The 19,564-nt window shown below is 36.0% G+C and overlaps 1 protein-coding gene and 1 long non-coding RNA gene across 5 annotated transcripts in view; one reads left to right on the forward strand and one right to left on the reverse strand.

Annotated features, from left to right (window-relative positions):
- LOC127851026 (long-chain-fatty-acid--CoA ligase 1-like) overlaps positions 1-19,564 on the reverse strand; it is a 106,150-nt gene that overhangs the window by 67,875 nt on the left and 18,711 nt on the right. The window lies entirely within an intron of this gene.
- The window catches only part of LOC127851054 (uncharacterized), a 217,662-nt gene continuing 203,485 nt past the window's right edge, over positions 5,388-19,564 (forward strand). Inside the window, exon 1 of the long non-coding RNA XR_008035634.1 lies at positions 5,388-6,084. This is a non-coding gene — a long non-coding RNA (uncharacterized LOC127851054). The remainder of the gene's footprint in view (positions 6,085-19,564) is intronic.

Here is a 19,564-nt window from a genome sequence, read left to right on the forward strand (position 1 = left end):
GACGGTCAGCATTGAAGGGCCAGACATTGAGGCAGTAGACTTCGGGTAAATGGTGGATGCCTGGCACCAGGAGAAGCCTCGCAGAACAGTGTTTTGAACATGTAATATGTGACTGTATTGTTGTTGTTTTTCAATCATGTTTTGCTTGCTAATGTCTACTGTTATTCTGCTTTTTATTTAATATTTAAATACATGACTTGAATGAAATAAATTGAGGACAAATAAATAAATAAAAAAAAGAGAAAATGTTGTGTTTAAGAAGCTCCCAAGTAGTGTAGATTTTGATTTAGAACAGTTAAAAACAATAAAAAAAATCGACACGCAGAATGGTGCAAGCCCCCTTCCGCACCAACCCCCCTCCACACTGTCTTTCAGCTGTGCCTGCCCAAATTCCTGGGGAAATGCCTGATATAATATATATACATATATATATATATATATATATATATACACTTACAAATAAGCATTGTATCAGTGTGTCATTTTCTTATAAAATATTATCATGGCTTTACAATAAAGAATACAATCAATGTTGTGAGTGTGACTTAACAAACCAGATCTCAGCTACAGTTACATACACATAAGAATTAAGGGCAGAGGCCCCAACCCACCCAGAGCCCTTACTTAGTATACTATTTTTTTATATAGTTTTTCCAATTACAATTTTTGGTGAATACAACTCCAAATATTATAAACCATACCTTCCGTATCACCGCATTTGTATTCGTCATTCTATTTTTGCTATTATGAACTTCGAAAATAAATCATAATAGACGAAATAAATACAGTATCCGAAAATGGTAATCCGAAAAATTGTGGCGTTATGCACATGAAATATGCATAATATAAAATATTAATATGCATAATCTAAAATGTGCATATCGTTCGACCACTTTATCTCCTAATACGACGTTTGCCATCGGCCGCAATATTGTAGGCAAAGGCCAATATCAATTGTAAATGATTTATTCCCAAAATAACACTTTCGCAATGCCGATCATGTTAACATCAATTAAAGTCACAGCGCGTGAGTTAAAATACACCACCTCAGTGTAATTCCAAACATGTGTTTCGTTAAAATTAGCTGGCCATTGCATATGCCGGGTCCCTTTGAATTGGGAAAACCAGGTTACCTGGTTAAAAATTGAAATCATTATGTTAAAGCAGACGACAAATAGCGGTAATTACGGGGATAATTAGTTGATGGCGATTAAATAATTATTTCATCAAGCAATGTTCAACGTAGTGTAATTGCAGAAAAAACGACGTGAAAAACAAATAATAATTGGCGAAAAATTAACAAAGATCTAACAGTTACCGATAATTGGTAAAGCACGGGGAGATTAAAAACGTTTTTTCCGAAATATATCACTGCTGTTGGACACTGATTAAGAAAAATGCTCTAGGCCACAATGTCGCAAAAGTTATTGACGCGTGTATGACAATACACAGGGTCGAGTGTGTACACAGGTAATCTCGTTATAGAATTTTCCTGCTTGATGGTCCGATTTGCAGGCTTTTCGCATTCGCCGGACAACATTTAGAGGCAATTTGTTTTTTGATGTAGGAGGATAAAATAATCGCCATTTTTTCTAGACAATTTTAAGAAATAACAGCCAGTTGGATAAAATAATCGCCATTGGCGATAATGTCTGGCAGCAGCGTGAGCACTGTGTAAACCTCCACGATGAAATCTTGGCCACTTACTTAGAAGACTGATGATGGCAACCGGGTGTAATCCTCGTGGATATTGTGCATTTCATGCATTATATATAATATGGTCAAAAACATTTCTTCGACTCGTAATGCGCTATATCATATAATAAATTATGCACAACTGTAAATGTTTCGTTCAATTCTCAAATTAGCATTATTAAATTTGTAATCCGAAACACACTTCGATTGTTAATTCTAATGCGACATTAACACATTCTAGCATCAAGTAAACATTGCTTTATCCTTTGTCTCAATAAAAAGCGCGCAAAAGTATGCAGACATGTAGAACGTTGCATGGAAAGTGTGGATGTTTTTTGTGTTGTATAAAAACGGAAACAACACGTCAGGCGATTTAGGCGTGTTGAGTGGGAAAAACACGCCCCGATTGGACGTTGTTTCATAAAATCTTTAAATAGTAACATACGCCAAATTTTATTTGATATCTAAGAAAAATGGCGAATGTTTGTGTTTCTAGAAATTCTTAAGCACTTTTATCGAAAATATTTACCAGAATTTGCTTTAGAATATACAGGATTCTCGGATAATGAGAAGTGACGGGAAAAGTTGTAAGTATGCAGTAATAGATAGAAAGTATGGTTGATACAAAAATGTCGTTATCAATGACTTTATTGCTGTGTTTTCTTCACGAGTCATAACGCACCAAATAACGTCATTTCACTCTACAAATGTAAAAACAAGAGGGCCTGAAAGGCCCAAAGTCGCTCACCTGAGATAACAAGATATTATTGGGACAAATCTTCTGACTAAGTTTCACAAAGATCGGAAAATAAATGTGGCCTCTAGAGTGTTAACAAGGTTTTACTATAGCCATATAAGGAAAAATGCCCCGCCCCTTGGCAGCCATGTTTTTCAACCAACTGGCATCATTTTTGAACTCATCCAAGATATTATGGGTATGAATCTTCTGACCAAGTTTCATGAAGATCGGAAAGTAAATGTGGCCTCTAGAGTGTTATCAAGATTTTACTATAGCCATATAAGGAAAAATGCCCCACCCGTTGGAAGCCATTTTTTTTAAGCAAACATAATTATTTTCGAACTCATCCAAGAAATCATTGAGACCAATCTTCTGACCAAATTTCATGAAGATTGGACAATAAATGTGGCCTCTAGAGTGTTAACAAGGTTTTACTATAGCCATATATAGCCATATAAGGAAAAATGCCCCGCCCCTGGTGGCCATGTTTTTAAACCAAAACCATTTTCGAACTCATCCAAGATATCATTGGGACAAATCTTCTGACCAAGTTTCATGATGATCGGAAAATAAATGTGACCCCTAGAGTGTTAACAAGGTTTTACTATAGCCATATAAGGAAAATAGCCCCGCCCCTGTGGTGGCCATGTTTTTCAACCAACGGGCATCATTTTTGAACTCGTCCAAGATATTATTGGGATGAATCTTCTGACCCATTTTAATGAAGATCGGACAATAAATGTGGCCTCTAGAGTGTTAACAAGATTTTACTGTAGCCTTATATAGCCATATAAGGAAAAATGCCCCGCCCCTTGGTGGCCATGTTATTCAAGCAAACGTAACCATTTTCAAACTCATCCACGATATCATTAAGTCAAATCTTCTGACCATATTTCATCCAGATTGGACAATAAATGTGGCCTCTAGAGTGTTAACAAGATTTTACTATAGCAATATATAGCCATATAAGGAAAAATGCCCCGCCCCTTGGCAGCCATGTTTTTCAAGTAAAGGTTACCATTTTTGAACTCATCAAAGATATCAGTGGGACAAATCTTCTGAGCAAGTTTCATTAAGATCGGAAAATAAATGTGGCCTTGAGAGTGTTAACAAGGTTTTACTATAGCATATTAGGAAAAATGCCCCGCATCATTTTCGAACTCGTACAAGATATAACTGGGATGAATCTTCTGACAGAGTTTCATGAAGATCAGATAATAAATGTGGCCTCTAGAGTATTAACAAGATTTTACTATAGCCATATAAAAGGAAAAATGCCCCGCTCTTTGGCAGCCATGTTTTTCAAGCAAACGTAACCATTTTCGATCTCATCCAAGATATCATTGAAACCAATCTTCTGACCAAATTTCATGAAGATTGGACAATAAATGTGGCCTCTAGAGAGTGAACAAGGCAAATGTTGACGTCGCACAACAGACGACGGACAACGGACGATGGAAATAGGCGATTACAAAAGCTCACCATGAGCACGTTGTGCTCAGGTGAGCTAAAAATTAACGTATGGAGGGTGAAGCCCATACCCCCCAACCCCTAACGGCCCCGGGGCGTCTTAACAAAATCCTGTGGAAAGCACTGAACATTTGTAACTGACGCACAGACTGACAAACAATCCAAAAACTATATCCTTCCATCTTCGTAGGAGAATAAAATGATGAAAACATTTACAATTGTCTAATGTTTACAAATATTTTAGGACAGTTTCTACTAACACAAATACTGGAGATGAATTCAAAGAAAAAAGTATCCTACAATCATGTAATCGAAGTACTGCATGGCCTCTTAAGAAGATCCTTAAACAACCTTATAACCTATATAATATTTAATTCACATAACGGTCATGGCTACTGTAAGTAGCTGAATTGTGTTTCAATATCTTTTAAGAGACAGGAAATAGTAAATCATGGGTCAATATCATGTTTCTAATGAGACAGGAAATAACATTGGCTTATATTTTGAAGCAGTCATTGAAAACCTAAGAATACATTTTTTTTTGGGGGGGGGGGGGGGGAATAACATTGATAATGCTCCTTCAACATATTTATGGCAAAAAGACACATCTATGGCATCTGTCCTATTGTCATGGTATTCTGCATTTAAATAAAAGTTTAAGAAAAAGTTCAGATTCTCAGACATTCTCGTTTCCAACCCTGAATCTTTCCCTTGTCAAAAAAATAACCCACTTTCATACCAAAACACACTTAAACCAACATAAAACTGTGTTTTTTCTGAGTTTTTCTCAGCGGAAGTTGGTTTTTGCTATTAAAAGCGAGTTTTATGTGCGCTAAACTGTGCTTAACTGAGTTTTAAGTTGGTTATTTTAAGAAGATGTGTGTTTAAGCGAGTTTTTTCTGTAAGGAGTCAGTTTTTAGTGTGTCAAAAGTGAGCCTTTTTATTTATGAGTTGGTTTATGTGTGTTTAAGTGTGTCTTTTTGTTTTATAAGCGAGTCTTTTAAAACAGAAGTTGATCCTTTTTAAACAGAAGTGGGTTTAAGCGAGTTTAAATTGGTCTTTTTGTAAATAATTTGAGAGCTGAAACCAGGCTAAAAGACTCACTTTAACACACTTTTCAATAAGTTGGTATTTTGTTTTCAAATAATACTCATCAATGAAACAATAATTCTTCAACTAGGTCTTTGTTTCATGTTTATAGCCATATATAATACAAGTCAATTGTAAAGGGGCTTTTTTACAGCTTGTTTGCCATTGTCCCTATTGTAAATGTGTGTGCTCCCCATAATTTTTTAGTGAATATTGGATGAAAATGGCTCTTTCAGAACATCACAGGTTCACAGATGGACAACAAGTATCACTGCCAAAAACTATAAAAATGATAAAACTTAGTTTTATACCTGAAAATGAAAGAGTTTGTGTTTTGCTTTGATTTTTTCTTTATATTTGTTTTTATTATAAACAATATCTTATGATTGTTTTATGTCTTAAACTTATTTTATTTTTTTTAATTTTAAAACAATCTTATATGATTGTTTATATTTGTTTAAAACAGTATTTACTTGTTAAATCTGCATATTTAAATAATTATGGTATTGGAAACATTATTTTGGAAATAATCTATTAATTTGTGTGCATAAGTTATGCAAGATTTTGATATTTTCATATGATACCATTATATCCATTTTCTTAATTTGCAATAAAATAATAAGATGCCAAACATGACCTGTGTTACATAAACAGTCAACAAAATAACAAGACAATACCTAAAAACACCCCTTTTCACACCACTAACAATAAACAGATAACAATCTGTCAGGCATTCAGAGCTAAACAGGGTACTGATTATCAGGGGCAGATAAGGCTACTGATAGGGTTTGCCCAGACATAAGGCTGGAATGAGGTATAAGACTTTTGATTGGTTCAATTTTTTGCACAGGAAATTATTTGAAAACAACAACTTTTGAAAAACAAGCTGGTTTCAGCAATTGAATTGAGCTAAATTAAGTTAACATTAAGACATATAATTGTTCTGTAAAATGTATTGAAATACTGTCAGCATGAAGTATTGTGTGATGAAAACAATGTGTATTTTACTACAATTTGGAAATCAACAATAAGTTTGTTGGAAAAGAAGTTCAACTGTTTTTTTTTGGAATACTGAAGAACAGTTTTAACAGGTTTGTATTGTCATTTCTTCATCCTTTTTTTATTTAGTTTACTGAATTAATTATGATCATTATTATGTTTATGTATTGTCACTGGGAAATGTAAATTGATAAGTGAATGTATTGCAACTTAAAGGAAAAACAACACAATTTGATTCAAAAATAGATGAACATACACATGACAAAGTGTAAATGTTGTGTACAGTGAATTAATGTGGTTGTGTTTTATGATTATTGTCATCTTTATTGTTATTTATAGATATTTCTGGTTATTACTGAACAGATTTCTTTCCCTCATATTTTAATTTTGAAGGTTTTCTTGCCCCAAGAGCAAAAGGGGTAATCATACTACCTGATGTATGGACTTTTACACCAGGCTTTTACCCTGCACGAGCTGGCCAACTTGAGGGGAACTGAAGTGGGCTAACCTCGCCCTGTCCTTGAACAAGAAAGCTTGATTTGTTGAGAGGTAAAACTATACAGGTTATTGCATTTTAAAAGCGTCACAATTCTGACCAATGTGACAAATATTTTGAGAGTTTGTAATGTGATGAAAGTAAATTACAAGCCTTGGAAAATTACCAATTGTAAATATTTTGTCAAAACTCCTTTTATTTTTTTGGTTCCAGAGTATCATTTAAGCTGAAATCCAGCATGAAACCAGGGAGGTGATGGCCATCGCACAGGCCACGTGCCGACTATTCACTTTCCACCAGCTTGTGACTTGCTCCATGAAGGGAGCAACAACTACAACTGGGTCACCAAGACCAAGCCTCCCCGCTGCTGAGAGAAATGCAATCATTGGTACTTTTTCTTCATCATAAAAATTTGAACTACCAGTTATCCATATAGAAATTCAATACACGTTCTACAAATATTTTTCAGATCACTTACTGTTTACAGTCGCATAAATGATCATTTTATTACATCATTTGTGAAAAGGGAGAGTTTTTATAATCCAAATGACAGTTAACAATAGTTTTTTTTTTTTATTCATGAAGACAGGGATTGAAAAACTTTGTCCGTGTCTCTAGTCACTGTCTCCAGGACAATCAGTAATAAACTCATTTGTATTGACTTCCTTAATATGCAAATATATAACCTCTTTTTCTGGCTTGAGTATTTTCTATTTAAGAACAGATTTTGTTGTTTTTTTGCATGTTTTTATAATGAATAGTCTATTATATTTTTCAGATGTCATAGCCAAAACCTTTGACAAGCCTCTGGTTGATGTTGAAGAAAAGATGAGAGGTTGTTTAAGGCATCTGCGGCTGATGCACAAGTAGACTGAAGTCTTTGTTAATAAAATGTGCTGTTAAAATGATTATTTAACCATTGTTTTCACTTTGTTATATAGATTTGCACCTGTTTCAACAACATTAACTTATTTTTATGCTCCCGGTAGGGTCTCATATAGCAGTTGAACTGTCCGTCTGTCTGTCTATCCGTCCGAAAACTTTAGCATTGGTCATAACTTTTGCAATATTGAAGAAAGCAACTTGATATTTAGCATGCATGTGTTTCTCATTGAGCTGCACATTTTGAGTGGTGCAAGGTCTAGGTCATCCTTCAAGGTCAGAGGTCAAAATCCAATGGAAGAAACAAGGGCTGTTTGTAAAACATGCATGCCCCCCATATGGGCTGTCCGTTGTAGTGGCAGCCATTGTGTGAATACGATTTTTGTCACTGTGACCTTGACCTTTTACCTAGTGACCTGAAAATCAATAGGGGTCATCTGCAAGTCATGATCAATCTACCTATGAAGTTTCATAATCCTAGGCGTATGAGTTCTTGAGTTATCATCCGAAAACCATTTTACTATTTCGGTAAACCGTGACCTTGACCTTTGACCTAGTGACCTGAAAATCATTAGGGGTCATCTGCGAGTCATGATCAATCTACCCATGAAGTTTCATGATCCTAGGCGCATGCGTTCTTGAGTTATCATCCGGAAACCATTTTACTATTTCAGGTCACCGTGACCTTGACCTTTGACCTAGTGACCTCAAAATTGAAAGGGGTCATCTGCGAGTCATGATCAATCTACCCATGAAGTTTCATGATCCTAGGCGTATGCGTTCTTGAGTTATCATCCGGAAACCATTTTACTATTTCGGGTCACCGTGACCTTGACCTTTGACCTAGTGACCTCAAAATCAATAGGGGTCATCTGCGAGTCATGATCAATGTACCTATGACGTTTCATGATCCTAGACCCAAGCGTTCTTGAGTTATCATCCGGAAACCACCTGGTGGACGGACCGACCGACCGACATGAGCAAAGCAATATACCCCCTCTTCTTCAAAGGGGGGCATAATAAGCAAAGAGAGATAATTTCTATACCTGCCAAATTATAAATAGAAATTTTATTTCAAAGCAGTGCAGTAGGGGGCATTGTGTTTCTGACAAACACATCTCTTGTTTGTATTTATTCCATACAATCTTACTTTTTTCAGTTCTTTCTTTGTGTTCAATGTTATGTTATAACACTATTATATTTTATTATAACAATGCCATGTCTGTCAAAATAGTTTTATCATGCTGTGTATATGGATATATATGTAAAGTTTTATGTTTTATCGTTTAAAAAAGTAATTAGAATTTAATTTATGATATTTTTGTTCTTATCATAAAAAAGTTTTTCAGTTTTCAAGTGGGTGAAAAGTGGGTTTTTACTGAGCATTTAACAGTTTTAAAGCTAGTTTTAACTGTGTTTAATCTGTGAAAAGCATACATTTAGCTCACTTAATGCTCAAATAAAAACCCACTTTTAACTCGCTTAAGAACAGGAAAAAACGACTTGATGTGTAGAAGCGGGTGTAAAAGCCAACATAAAGAAGGAAAACACACTCACTTTTAACCCACTTAAGTTGGTTTAAGTTAGTTTTAGTTGGTTTAAGTTGGTATAAGAAGGTATAAGCGTGTTGGTTTATGTGAGTGAAATCCAGGTTTTACCTACAAAAAACCAAGTCGGTAAGCAAAAAGTGTGTTTAAAAGACACGCTTTAATAGGTGCCAATACCGCAGGGTTTAACACGGTTTTAACACGGATTAAAACCGGGTTTTGCCCACTTTTATGACAAGGGTTGTCCTAATTTTTGCTGAACCATTTATTAACACAGAAAAATCATCACTTTTCCTGATATTTTGCCTGAATAGTTTTTTTCTAACAGTGTCCGACAAATCCATTGCCTGGAGCCCGGGGGCTACCGAAATTTTTCATCGGGCTACTGAAATTTTCCAGCTGATGCCGGCCGGGCTACTATAAATCTATAAGAGCGGTAGCCCGGTTTATTGACAGACGTACGTAGAATAATCACACTGACCATGTGTTTGTACACCGTGTATTGCTTATAATCCGATAACAAAGTGCAATCAATTATCTAGTCACTGATCACTTGCGATAATGTCGATTGTATTCAGTAACAGTGTATTTTAATCATCCAATCAGAATCAACATTTGTAGTCTGCTAATAATATAATGCGAGCCGGTTGGATAGTTGGCGCACATGATGCAACGTCATTTCGCAATTTGGAATTCTTCGTTAACCACAACAATGAGTAATAGCGACAACGTTTTTGATGTCGTTAAATATCCAAGGATGCCGAACATTAAATAAATCAAAACAATAGCGGAATCTTCAAAATGGTAACAAACCGAAAATGAATATTAATTACAACGGTGTGAACGCGGTTAACACCTGCTAATTTGTTTGCATTGTCAATTTATAATTGGATTAATCGACTGTTAATCAATAATCCCATATATGCCCGATTTATATTTCAAATAAATGAATTTCGGCATAATTATTATGGTTCTATTTAAAGATATGATGAAATAAGCTCCCAATCAGGACCGTTGTATTGCAACATGCGTAAATCACCTGACACAGTTTGCACGCATCATGTTCAGCTATTTTAGGTTACAAATTCTACATGAAATAAATGAATTCATTTGTCCAGATATAAATCGCGCGAAAATTGGCGTGGGTGTATTTATTTGTAAATAAAAATTTCGTAGCGGGTACAACATTGAGATCATTTAATTTGCATTCAAAGTTTCGTTGTGAAATTCAACTTTAAAGTACCGGCGTATCTTGCAAATTATTTGGCATTGACATTTCCTCTTATTAACATATAATGTAAACACACTGTATCGTTACCATTACTCTGTATCAGTTCCTTCATTATTGAAACAATTATTGTAATGTATACTGACTGCACACAAGTGTCGTAACATACGGATGCAATACGTAAATTTGGACCATACTTAAAGTCGGACACAAGTGAATAAATGATTTAATACTCTCTTGATTTCTTTGCAACTTGGTATTTGTTGTTAAAAAGGGCAATTGAATTGATTAACACCAAAAGAGTCATTAGTTTTGATCATCTAAATGCTTTATTTACGTTTCCGACTTTATGTTTTGTCCAAATTTAAGTACGCATACATGTGCACATACATGTAATATCAACATGTAGTATAAGATTTTCTTTTGTACATTTACATTTAAGTGTATGTATGTATAAATATTATGTTTATGTAAACAAGGGCTGTTTGTAAAACATGCATGCCCCCCATATGGGCTGTCCGTTGTATAGTGGCAGCCATTGTGTGAATACGTTTTTTGTCACTGTGACCTTGACCTTTGACCTAGCGACCTGAAAATCAATAGGGGTCATCTGCGAGTCAGGTTCAATGTACCTATTAAGTGTCATGATCCTAGGCCAAAGCGTTCTTGAGTTATCATCCGAAAATCATTTTACTATTTCGGGTCACCGTGACCTTGACCTTTGACCTTGTGACCTCAAAATCAATAGGGGTCATCTGCGAGTCATGATCAATCTACATGTGAAGTTTAATGATCCTAGGTAAATGCGTTCTTGAGTTATCATCCGAAAACCATTTTAATATTTCGGGTCACCATGACCTTGACCTTTGACCTAGTGACCTCAAAATCAATAGGGGTCATCTGCGAGTCATGATCAATCTACCCATGAAGTTTCATGATCCTAGGCGTATGCATTCTTGAGTTATCATCCGGAAACCATTGTACTATTTCGGGTCACCGTGACCTTGACCTTTGACCTAGTGACCTCAAAATCAATAGGGGTCATCTGCAAATCATGATCAATCTACCCATGAAGTTTCATGATCCTAGGCGTCTGGGTTCTTGAGTTATCATTCAAAAACCATTTTACTATTTTGGGTCACCGTGACCTTGACCTTAGACCTAGTGATCTCAAAATCAATAGGGGTCATCTGCAAGTCATGATCAATTTACCTATGAAGTTTCATGATCCTAGGCCCAAGCGTTCTTGAGTTATTGTCTGACAACCACCTGGTGGACGGACCGACCGACCGACAGACCGACATGAGCAAAGCAATATACCCCCTCTTCTTCGAAGGGGGGCATAATGAAGAAATAAAATAAAGATGAAAACTTGCCTCTTATCATTTTGTAGGTAAATTGTATGGGCTACCAAATATTTTTATTGGTAGCCCAGTGGGCTACCTGAAAAAAAATGAATTTTTCGGACACTGTTCTAAGTATGCTTTTTTATTTGGACTACATTTTCTTTATGTTACTCAACCAAACAATTGTATATTGACGTCAAAAAGCAAACAAACAGGAAATCCTTATATAGAATATCGAAGTCCTGTTTGTTTGCTTTTTGACGTCAATCTCTAGTCATGAGTCATAATTTTTCAAAGAGCACAGCATTAAGAGAAAACAAACTTTGAACAATTGTACACAATGTAACATGGATTGAAAAATATTTTAGTTGTACAAAGTTTTCGCAACGTTTAAGTTTAAGCTCATTTTGCCAGTGTACCCTCGTTTACGCCATATGAATATGTGATATGCATGCTTCAGTTGAGAATTTTTGATATTTCATAAACTTATAAAACATATTTTACTTCGATACTACTATACATAAACTGCTTAAAAGTATCAATAAAAGGTCCTACATAATTTGCGAACGCACATTATCAGGCCGGAATTATTTTTATTTTTTTTATGTTTCACCTAAGCGATGATATCGAGAATTACCTATTGTTTCCATAAACAATAGTTAAATTATGCAAACATATGTTTAAATACGTCAAAATGGCGGACAGCTCATAATCAACTATGAAGTATAGTGTAACAACCAATCAAAAAGTAATAAGACTTTCGTCCCAAACATTACAAATTAAATCTGGGACACATACAAATATTCTTAAAAACAAACGTTATTGTAGTATATGTAGCTCAACAAACAACAGTTATCACAACACCCCAAGGATTGATCATAATATTAATTCTGACTGACCACTGTGACAGTGTTATTTGCATTTGCAAATTGATGGGCTCATCAAAAGTTTTGAAATTAGGACTGTGCTCTGTGAAAAGGGGCTTAAATGCATGTGCGTTAAGTGTTGCTTTTATGGTATTTTTCATTTACGGAAATTCTCTTCCAAGCAAAAATCCAATTTAGGCGGAAAGTGGCCTCCCTGATTAGCCTGTGCAGACTGCAAAGGCTAATACTGGACGACACTTTACGCACATTCATTAAACCCCCTTTTCACAGAGCATGGCTCATATATAATTGCAACATTATCAAAGATGCAAACTTGTATTTGGTTAACAATTTAAAATCTTGTTTTTACTGACTGTTTGTACTGCTTGTAGGACATACCCCACACTCCTATGTAATGTACCATATATACACCATGTAAACACGACCCCCGACCATGACGCAACCATTGCTGTACAGTTATCATGTCTATCCTTGAGCTATCAGTGAACTATCCACGACCTGTCCCCAAATGAACCCACAGTCTAGAGCAACCACAGGTATCACCTCATGTGACTCATGACTCTTCTATCATGATCACCAAGTATGAATATGATATGCATATTGCTCTGGGAAAATCTGGCTTAATACATGACTGTGTGATGTCCCATGTTAGGATGTTCAGTCTGCACAGGCTAATCAGGCACAATATTTTCCGCTTTTATGGTATTTTTTGTTTAAAGTAGGAAAAATCCAGTTTTGGCATAGCCTGTAGTCCCTGATAAGCATGTGCAGACTGTACAGTTTCATCTGGGATGAAATTTTACTCACATACATGAAACCTCCATTTTTGACCCCTATGGCATTATTTCAACAAACTTTGTACAGGACATCTATCTGTCACATGTTACATATCAAATATCAAAGCTCTGGAATGCATTGTTTTACAGTTAAATATTTTTTAAGTTAATTGCTATAAAAGTCTATATAAATCATGTGACCCCTGGGGCATGGCCAATTTGAACTCCAGGGGCTTGATTTGATCAAAGGTAGTTTCAAAGATTGTATAAGCTATTAATTGATAAGGTCTCTATAAATCATGTTATCCCTAGGGCGTAGCCAGTTTTGACCCTGGGCAACATGATAAAACAAGAGGGCAAAGATGGCCCTAGTTCGCTCACCTGAGAGGAGTCGGTTCATTCACTCTTTACACAATGTCAAACTTGACCTAGATATTGTCCAGACAAACATCCTGGTCAAGTTTCATCATAATTTCATCTGCGAGTCATGATCAATATACCTATGAAGTTTCATGATCCTATGCGTAAGCATTCTTGAGTTATCATCCGGAAACCATTTTTCTAAGTTGAGTCACCGTGACCTTGACAGCCATTGTGTGAATACGTTTTTTGGCACTGCGACCTTGACCTTTGACCTAGTGACCTGATAATCAATAGGGGTCATCTGCGAGTCATGATCAATATACCTATGAAGTTTCATGAACCTAGGCATAAGCGTTCTTGAGTTATCATCCAGAAACCATTGTACTACTTCAGGTCACCGTGACCTTGACCTTTGACCTAGTGACCTGAAAATCAATAGGGGTCACCTGCGAGTCGTGATCATTGTACCTATGAAGTTTCATGATCCTAGGCATAAGCGTTCTTGAGTTATCATCCAGAAACCATTTAACTATTTCAGGTCACCATGACCTTGACCTTTGACCTACAGTACAGCCAAAGCGGCACAAACATAATCCGCGGCTACGCCACGGCCAGATTATTAGTACGCGGCGGCCGAATCGTGTGTTGACGCGGCGTATCACCATGGCACTCGGCATCGATCTGCGCAACGACGCCGCGTACTTTCGCGGAGTAAATCCGCCGCATACGTACGCGGCGGATCGAGTGAAGATATCCACCTTCATGTACATGCATGACTGTATGTGTAGCGTAGAATTAATTACGCGCAACTGTTAATGTTTCGTTCAATTATCATTATTAAATTTGTAATCCGAAACACCCTTCCGAATTTTAATGCTAACGCGACATTTGGCAAATTCTAGCGTCAAATAAACAGTGCTAAAATATCCTTTGTTTCATAAAAAGCGCGCGAAAATTATGCAGACATGTAGAACATCGTTTGGAAAGTTTGGGTGTATTTTGTGTTGTATAAATACATGAACATCACGTCAGGCGTAAATCGCGTGTTCAGTGGGGAAAAAAACGCCCCGATTAGACGTTATTTCATCATCTCTATAAATAGTAACAAATGCCAAAATGTATTTGATACTAAAGGAAATATCGAGAATGTTTGTGTATCGTAAATATTTACCAGCATTTGCTTCAAAACTGGAATATACAGGATTATCGGGTAATTAGTAGTGATATTAACTATATAATATGAACAAAATAAAACGTGTTTATATACGCATATTCAAACAATAGTTATAATAAGCTGATAATTAACATAACAACAAAAATGTCGTCACCGTCTTGATTATTGATGTGGCTTCAAACTGCTAATTTTCTCAGCTTAATTATAATAACAAAATCAACATGCAATTAATTTATAAATCCACCATATGCTGGAGCCTTGACCACTTGTATGTGCGAAAACATAATTACGTGACCTTGTTTATGTGTGAAATACATACACTACGGGCGGGAAACAAACTTAATTTGCCAGACACATTAACTATGCTTACATGTATGCTAATACAATCCGCACACAATAAATTTATTATGATTTTAAATATTATTATAATTGTTATCTAAAATTTGTTAATTGCATGTAACTAATAATTTTTAAAAGATATTTTATTTCATGATGCGCATCCACTCGGCATCATGTCGCGGATCGCGGCATGCCTCTGCGGACAGAAGCGAAGTTACGCGGCGAAATGCGACTTGCCACCGCATACTGACGCGGCTTCAACAACTGACGCGGCATCGACTCGTTTCACCTTGCCGCCGCGGATCGCGAAATATGTTTGTTCCGCTTTGGCTGTACTGTAGTGACCTGAAAATCAATAGGGGTCATCTTCGAGTCATGATCAATGTACCTATGAAGTTTCATGATCCTAGGCATAAGCGTTCTTGAGTTATCATCTGGAAACCATTTTACTATTTCGGGTCACCGTGACCTTGACCTTTGACCTAGTGACCTGAAAATCAATAGGGGTCATCTACGAGTCATGATCAATGAACCTATGAAGTTTCATGATCCTAGGCCTAAGCGTTCTTAAGTTCCCGAAACCATTTTACTATTTCGAGTCATCGTGACCTTGACCTTTGACCTAGTGACCTGAAAATCAATAGGGGTCATCTACGAGTTATGATCAATGTACCTATGAAGTTTCATGATCCTAGGCCTAAGCGTTCTTGAGTTATCATCCAGAAACCATTTTACTATTTAGGGTCATCGTGACCTTGACCCTTGACCTAGTGACCTGAAAATCAATAGGGGTTATCTGCGAGTCATGATCAATGTATCTATGAAGTTTCATGATCCTAAGCATAAGCATTCTTGAGTTATCATCCGGAAACCATTGTACTGCTTTGGGTCACCGTGACCTTGACCTTTGACCTAGTGACCTGAAAATCAATAGGGGTCATCTGCGAGTCATGATCAATGTATATATGAAGTTTCATGATCCTAGGCATAAGCGTTCTTGAGTTATCATCCAGAAACCATTTTACTATTTCGGGTCATCGTGACCTTGACCTTTGACCTAATGACCTGAAAATCAATAGGGGTCATCTGCGAGTCATGATCAATGTACCTATGAAGTTTCATGATCCTTGGCATAAGCGCTCTTGAGTTATCATCCGGAGACCATCTGGTGGACGGACGGACCTACATGAGCAAAACAATATACCCCCTCTTCTTTGAAAGGGGGGGGGGGCATAATGAGAAAACTGCCCCCTCCCAGCAGCCATGTTATTCAACTGAACGAAACCATTTTTGAACTCAACTCTCGTATCAAGGAAACAAATGTTCTGAGCAAATTTCATGAAAATTGGGCTAAAAATGTGACTTCTACCAGGGGTTCTGAAATATGCTGTCCGAGTTGTCCGAGTCGTCAATTTCCACTTCCGGACAAGCAGTTTTTGAAAGCTGACTTGTCCGGGGACAAGTAAAATTTCCGTGGTAATTTTTTTTCGAGAACAAAACTACTCTATTTTCCGAAAATCAAAAACGAAAGTTTATATAAATAGCTTATGATTAATCTGCGGACTGGCACACGTTTTCAACTAGAGGTAGGTTATTTTCCGATAATAATTATTTAATGTAGTAAACCAGTCTTGGAGTATATATAGCAACAGCCAATCACGCATAAGAAAACAATTTTAATAGAGAAACTAGCACACATGTGTATAGCAACAGCCAATCACGCATTAGATATAGAGAATACTAGGTTAGCGTTGAATACAGAGAAGTTTATGTTGCGAGGCTTAGAACGCCGGAAGCGCGAGCCTTGGCGAGCGCTTTCGGTGTTCGAGCCGAGCAACATAAACTTCTCTGTATTCAACGCTAATCCTAGTATTCTATTTATCCCATTTGATTTTTTCATCGTGACATTTAACATAAATAGATCTAATAACCTTAACAATAATTTTAATTCAGTCATAAAAGCGCTTAAAATCTAACAAATGTAACCATGCGTAGTGATATAAATGTATTTGTTCTGGTACGCAAAATAGTCTTTAAAAAATTCACACACAAACTGTAAAACAAGTAAACATATCACCATATGCCTACATTCAATTTTACGCAGTATGCGAATTTTAATACATTACGACCGCGAAAAGATGATTTTACTTTACTATAATTCATTTTATTTTCGAAAGAAAATGATCAAAATCCAATATGGCGGCGATTGCTCCTGACAAAATGCTGTCGATGTCAACATACATGTACACCATCGACGACCTAGTTCTGGCTACCATAACTTTAAATGTCGCTTTTTATGATTTTTGACTGGCGCGACTTTGTACAGGTCTGTCAATACTAAATAAACTGTACACTGAAGTTTCTTTAGCTATCGACGACCTTGACAATTTTGACGAGTAAACAGATCATTGCAGCGACTGACACTTTATTTGACAAAATATACAGGGCAATACGTTTTCCGACTTCGGACGACGAATTTAAGGACGCGCAGAACGTGTTTTTTATATAATGTTATGGGTATGCCGTGTGTGATCCGATGCATCAATGGCGCCCATGTTAAAATCATTTCCCCGAGAACAGGGAACGACAAAAGTACAAACAAAAATAAAAACACGTAAGAACTGGTATCTTACCTTTAATTATCCTTTAAAATCCATCTATTAATCCATTTAACTCAATAATTGACGATTTTGCATCTAGGGTCTTTAATAATTATTTTAGCATAGTTAAATAAAGACCCTTATGCCATTCTATCACTTTATTCAAATGAGTTTATGAATGCGATAAACAACAGATAAATGAGTAGAAAATACCCGTGTACAAAATGGGACGTTCCCAATTCCAGTGTGGTGCTATTTTTACCATCTGCTCTATGCCTAACGTGAATTAAATAGGAAAGCAAACATAGCAGATTATTCATGAACTGTGCGATATGTGTATGGCTTGTTGTACATTCTTAATATTTAAGTTAAATGTCAAAAGTAGATCTATATGCTTTGGTTATAAACAATGCACATTACACGAAATAAGTCAAATGTGATCAATTGACAATTCAGATATGTCGACATACAGTACATGTAGAAAACATGTGAAATAAGTCGCGTTTATAATAAATCGTCAAAAAAAAGGGGAAAATGACGCAATAAGTATGTCATTTTATGACGCCATCAATCAGCTGATTCATTACACGGATGGCGAAAAATTATGTTATATGACTAGATTTAAAGGTTGAAGGTCGTATAATTTTGAAGCTTAAGTTTTGTCGACTTTGTTTCTTATGAAAAATCATTCAGTGGTAAAGTAAATATAAATTAAAAAAAAATAACAAAACAAAAATCGTGTAATTTTATATTTTATTTCAACATTTCTTTTGGTGAATGTGTCATATATATTTTTTTCTGCAAAATATGCACATTTTCTTCTAATGGGTGACCTTAAAATTCAATCAATGAACCAAACAATATCGACCTAATTTTAGCGCATATCGCATGACGTCATTTAAAAAGTAGTCCATGCACGCGACAGGTATATTCCACAGTGTTGAACATTGTGTCACACCGGTCTTACTGACAATAACGGAGTGACGTCACCATGTATGTATAGAATGCAGTGTTGAATACAAGCAAGTATATTCCACAACGTGTTATACCGTCAATGTCGCGGTGAAAATGGGATAAAACACTTTTCGTACATTGCAAATGGCCGCATACATGTTCTATCGACCTGCATTCGATTTTTATGTAATAAAACCACTTCAACGCCAAGCCATGACGCTAATCAGACCAATGATAAAATCAGTTCGGCGTCAGAAAAGAAGAGAAAAGCCAAGTATGAATATGATAAACATACGACGCCAAGCGGAAACAAGAATTTGTTGAGTCTTGGCTAATTGATATTCCTTGGCTTGAAAACTTTGCCTATGTGTGTAAATGTAAACTTTGTAAGGAGTTTCCTTTATTAGTGGATAATTATATACTTATAATTAACGGAGATTATTTTATTTCAAGTGAATTGTCTAGTCATGTTGAGATTATTAAATATCCAAGATGGTATCATGTGTGACTTAAACGTGATCTTATTTTATGCACATCTTGCTTGTATTTTTTGTTCATGTGAATTTTCTAGTTAACTATGTTTATAATTTAAAATAGAAGTTAACAAGGGACAAAATTGTCACAAAACCAGGTTTTCATTGTGAAAAAAAAAATCTGATAAAGGGAGAAAACTCAAACTGAACTTTTGAAATGACCAAAAAAAATTAACCCCCTTTGAGAGTTTTTTTTTTTTTTTTAAATCTATTTTTAGTCGTGGCGACCTTGACATTGGAGATATTGACGTGATTCTTTCGTGGGACACACCGTCCCATGATGGTGAACAAATGTGCCAAATGATTTTAAAATCTCACAATGAATGACATAGTTATGGCCAGGACAAGCTCATTTATGGCCATTTTTGACCTTTGAACTCAAAGTGTGACCTTGACCTTGGAGATATCGACGTAATTATTTCGCGCGACACACCGTCCAATGATGGT

Source organism: Dreissena polymorpha, chromosome 11 (genome assembly GCF_020536995.1).
Source record: "Dreissena polymorpha isolate Duluth1 chromosome 11, UMN_Dpol_1.0, whole genome shotgun sequence".
Taxonomy (NCBI): domain Eukaryota; kingdom Metazoa; phylum Mollusca; class Bivalvia; order Myida; family Dreissenidae; genus Dreissena; species Dreissena polymorpha.